General features: G+C 39.8%; 1 non-coding gene and 1 pseudogene across 1 annotated transcript; one reads left to right on the top strand and one right to left on the bottom strand.

The window, feature by feature from the left end:
- The first annotated feature begins 1,301 nt into the window (after positions 1-1,301).
- Positions 1,302-1,895, top strand: LOC138075367 (GTP-binding nuclear protein Ran-like; annotated as a pseudogene).
- Positions 1,896-4,910: 3,015 nt separating this feature from the next.
- Positions 4,911-5,017, bottom strand: LOC138077351 (U6 spliceosomal RNA). The gene has a single exon (XR_011144788.1). It is a non-coding gene; the product is annotated as a U6 spliceosomal RNA (small nuclear RNA).
- Positions 5,018-5,408: the final 391 nt, after the last annotated feature.

Here is a 5,408-nt window from a genome sequence, read left to right as displayed (position 1 = left end):
AGAGACATTACTTTGCCAACAAAGGTCTATCTAGTCAAGGCTATGGCTTTTCCAGTGGTCATGTATGGATGTGAGAGTTGGACTGTGAAGAAAGCTGAGCGCCGAAGAATTGATGCTTTTGAACTGTGGTGTTGGAGAAGACTCTTGAGAGTCCCTTGGACTGCAAGGAGATCCACCCAGTCCATTCTAAAGATCAGCCCTGAGTGTTCTTTGGAAGGACTGATGCTAAAGCTGAAACTCCAGTACTTTGGCCACCTCATGCGAAGTGTTGACTCATTGGAAAAGACTCTGATGCTGGGAGGGATTAGGGGCAGGAGGAGAAGGGGATGACAGAGGATGAGATGGCTGGATGGCATCACTGACTCGATGGACATGAGTCTGAGTGAACTCTGGGAGATGGTGATGGACAGGGAGGCCCAGCGTGCTGCGATTCATGGGGTCACAAAGAGTCGGCCACGACTGAGCGACTGAACTGAACTGAAGTGAATAAATATATTAATGTATATATATGGGAATCTGGGGAAATGGTATTGCTGAAACTCTTTGCAGAGCAAGAATAGATATGCAGATATAGAAAACAGACTTGTGAACACAATGTGGGAAGGAGAGGTGGGACAAATCGAGAGCAGCATTGACAGGTGTCCACTACCACATGTAATATAGATAGCTAGTCCGAAGCACAGGAAGCGCGGCCCAGCGCTCTGTGATGACCTAGAGGGGTAGGATGAGGGAGGTGGAAGGGAGTCTCAAGAGGGAGGGAATATATGTATACATATAGCTGATTCACATTGTTGTGCAGCATAAACTAACACAACATTGTAAAGCAATTATCCTCCAATAAAATGTTAAATTTAATTTTTTAAAAAGCTACAAAGATATATTGCACAACATGGGGAAGATAGCCAATATTTTGCGATAATTATAAGTGGAGTATGGGGTTTCCCAGATGGCTCAGTGGTAAAGAATCTACCTGCCAATGCAGGAGATGCAAGAGATGTGGGTTGAGAACATCCCCTGGATAAGGAAATGACAATCCACTCCAGTACTCTTGCCTGGGAAATTCCATGGACAGAGGAGCTTGGAGGGCTACAGCCTGTGGAGTCGCAAAGAGCTGGATGACTAGCAACTAAACCACCACCACCATAGATGGAGTATAACCGTTAAAACTGAATCACTATATCATACACCTGTAACTTACATGATATTATATAGTAACTATACATCAATTAAAATATAATGAAACTTTTCAGTTTTAAAAAGTGAAGGAGGCCTCAGTCAGATGGGTGTGGAGATGCTTCACGATGGCTCCCCAAGGAGAACCCCAAGTTTAGTTCAAACTTGTATTGGTTGGTGATGGTGGTACAGGAAAAACTACATTCATGAAACGTCATCTGACTGGTGAATTTGAGAAGACGTATGTAGCTACCTTAGGTGTTGAGGTCCATCCTCTTTTGTTCCATACCAACAGAGGACTGATTAAGTTCAATGTATGGGATACAGCTGGTCGGGAGATGTAACATTGAGAGTTACTTACAAGAATGTGCCTAACTGGCATAGAGATCTGGTGCGAGTGTGTGAGAACATCCGGATCGTGTTGTGTGGCAACAAAGTGGATATTAAGGACAGAAAGGTTAAGGCAAAGTCCATTGTCTTCCACTGAAAGAAGAATCTTCAGTACTATGACATTTCTGCCAAACCTAACTGCAACTGTGAAAAGCCCTTCCTCTGGCTTGCTAGAAAACTGATTGGAGATCCTACCTTGGGGATTGTCACCATGCCTGCCTGCTCTTGCCCTGCCAGAGGTGTTCATGGACCCAGCCTTGGCAGCACAGTACAAGGACGATTTAGAGGTTGCTCAGATTAATGCTCTCCTGGATGAAGATTGTGACCTGTGAGAAAGTGAAGCTGGGGCCCAGCGTCGGAAGTCTAGTTTTATAGGCAACTGTCCTGTGATGTCAGTAGTGTGGTGTGTTTGCCACTTTTTTATATAGCTAAGCAGAACATGTGCTTAATCTTTGGATGCTGAAGGAGATGGATGGGCTTTGGAGTGAATGTGAAAAAAAAAACCTTCATTTTTTGGACCTGCATATTTAGGTGTTTTGGAACACAGTTGTTTCCTCCTTGAGTTTCAAATAGAAGACTGCTATAATCATATGACAATATTGAGAGATGGAATCTTGTTTGTTACTGTCGTTCCCATTCCTTTTTGTTTAGAATCAGGGCAAAGTTGTATTTCAAATATCTTTTTTTTTTTTTTTGGTATTTATTTATTTATTTATTTATTTTTTATTAAATTTTAAAATCTTTAATTCTTACATGTGTTCCCAAACATGAAACCCCCTCCCACCTCCCTCCCCATAACATCTCTGTGGGTGATCCCCATGCACCAGCCCCAAGCATGCTGTATCCTGCGTCAGACATAGACTGGCGATTCAATTCTTACATGATAGTATACATGATAGAATGCCATTCTCCCAAATCATCCCGCCCTCTCCCTCTCTCTCTGAGTCCAAAAGTCCGTTATACACAGCTGTGTCTTTTTTCCTGTCTTGCATACAGGGTCATCATTGCCATCTTTCTAAATTCCATATATATGTGTTAGTATACTGTATTGGTGTTTTTCTTTCTGGCTTGCTTCACTCTGTATAATCGGCTCCAGTTTCATCCATCTCATCAGAACTGATTCAAATGAATTCTTTTTAACGGCTGAGTAATACTCCATTGTGTACATGTACCAAAGCTTTCTTATCCATTCATCTGCTGATGGACATCTAGGTTGTTTCCATGTCCTGGCTATTATAAACAGTGCTGCGATGAACATTGGGGTACATGTGTCTCTTTCAATTCTGGTTTCCTCGGTGTGTATACCCAGCAGTGGGATTGCTGGGTCATAAGGTAGTTCTATTTGCAATTTTTTAAGGAATCTCCACACTGTTCTCCATAGTGGCTGTACTAGTTTGCATTCCCACCAACAGTGTAGGAGGGTTCCCTTTTCTCCACACCCTCTCCAGCATGTATTGCTTGCAGATTTTTGGATCGCAGCCATTCTGACTGGTGTGAAGTGGTACCTCATTGTGGTTTTGATTTGCATTTCTCTGATAATGAGTGATGTTGAGCATCTTTTCATGTGTTTGTTAGCCATCCGTATGTCTTCTTTGGAGAAATGTCTATTTAGTTCTTTGGCCCATTTTTTGATTGGGTCGTTTATTTTTCTGGAATTGAGCTGCATAAGTTGGTTGTATATTTTTGAGATTAGTTGTTTGTCAGTTGCTTCATTTGCTATTATTTTCTCCCATTCAGAAGGCTGTCTTTTCACCTTGCGTATATTTTCCTTTGTTGTGCAGAAGCTTTTAGTTTTAATTAGATCCCATTTGTTTATTTTTGCTTTTATTTCCAGAATTCTGGGAGGTGGATCATAGAGGATCCTGCTGTGATTTATGTCTGAGAGTGTTTTGCCTATATTCTCCTCTAGGAGTTTTATAGTTTCTGGTCTTACATTTAGATCTTTAATCCATTTTGAGTTTATTTTTGTGTGCGGTGTTAGAAAGTGATCTAGTTTCATTCTTTTACAAGTGGTTGACCAGTTTTCCCAGCACCACTTGTTAAAGAGATTGTCTTTACTCCATTGTATATTCTTGCCTCCTTTGTCAAAGATAAGGTGTCCATATGTGTGTGGATTTATCTCTGGGCTTTCTATTTTGTTCCATTGATCTATATGTCTGTCTTTGTGCCAGTACCATACTGTTTTGATGACTGTGGCTTTGTAGTAGAGCCTGAAGTCAGGCAAGTTGATTCCTCCAGTTCCATTCTTCTTTCTCAAGATTGCTTTGGCTATTCGAGGTTTTTTGTATTTCCATACAAATCTTGAAATTATTTGTTCTAGTTCTGTGAAAAATATGGCTGGTAGCTTGATAGGGATTGCGTTGAATTTGTAAATTGCTTTGGGTAGTATACTCATTTTCACTATATTGATTCTTCCAATCCATGAACATGGTATATTTCTCCATCTATTAGTGTCCTCTTTGATTTCTTTCATCAGTGTTTTATAGTTTTCTATATATAGGTCTTTAGTTTCTTTGGGTAGATATATTCCTAAGTATTTCATTCTTTTTGTTGCAATGGTGAATGGAATTGTTTCCTTAATTTCTTTTTCTACTTTCTCATTATTAGTGTATAGGAATGCAAGGGATTTCTGTGTGTTGATTTTATATCCTGCAACTTTACTATATTCATTGATGAGCTCTAGTAATTTTCTGGTGGAGTCTTTAGGGTTTTCCATGTAGAGGATCATGTCATCTGCAAACAGTGAGAGTTTTACTTCTTCTTTTCCAATTTGGATTCCTTTTATTTCTTTTTCTGCTCTGATTGCTGTGGCCAAAACTTCCAGAACTATGTTGAATAGTAGCGGTGAAAGTGGACACCCTTGTCTTGTTCCTGACTTTAGGGGAAATGCTTTCAATTTTTCACCATTAAGGATAATGTTTGCTGTGGGTTTGTCATATATAGCTTTTATTATGTTGAGGTATGTTCCTTCTATTCCTGCTTTCTGGAGAGTTTTTATCATAAATGGATGTTGAATTTTGTCAAAGGCCTTCTCTGCATCTATTGAGATAATCATATGGTTTTTATTTTTCAATTTGTTAATGTGGTGAATTACATTGATTGATTTGCGGATATTGAAGAATCCTTGCATCCCTGGGATAAAGCCCACTTGGTCATGGTGTATAATCTTTTTAATATGTTGTTGGATTCTGATTGCTAGAATTTTGTTGAGGATTTTTGCATCTATGTTCATCAGTGATATTGGCCTGTAGTTTTCTTTTTTTGTGACATCTTTGTCAGGTTTTGGTATTAGGGTGATGGTGGCCTCATAGAATGAGTTTGGAAGTTTACCTTCCTCTGCAATTTTCAAAAATATGGAACGCTTCACGAATTTGCGTGTCATCCTTGCGCAGGGGCCATGCTAATCTTCTCTGTATCGTTCCAATTTTAGTATATGTGCTGCCGAAGCGAGCACTCAAATATCTTTAAAAAAAAAAAAAAAAAGGTGAAGGAGAAGGAAATTTATCCATTATGAGGAAAAATGCCGTGATAATTACTGCTTCCCTGTGAGACCATATAGACTAAACAGACCCACACTGAGTGCTTACCTATGGCAACATCGCTGCACTCTATATCTTAAATGTGACTTCAAGGGCAATTCCAAGTTTTGTATTTTCTAAGCTTATTCTGCTAGAACTGTCTCTGTCCTCTCTTCTTTGTACCTAAACTGACTTTTGTTGTTCTTGTTGTTCAGCTGCAGTCTGAACTTTGTGATCCCATAGACTGCAGCACATCAGGCTTCTTTGTTCTTCACTAACTCCCAGTTCAGTTCCATTTAGTCACTCAGTCGTGTCCAACTCTTTGCA

Source organism: Capricornis sumatraensis, chromosome 3 (assembly GCF_032405125.1).
Source record: "Capricornis sumatraensis isolate serow.1 chromosome 3, serow.2, whole genome shotgun sequence".
NCBI lineage: Eukaryota > Metazoa > Chordata > Mammalia > Artiodactyla > Bovidae > Capricornis > Capricornis sumatraensis.
This window is presented reverse-complemented; position numbering and strand designations above follow the sequence as displayed.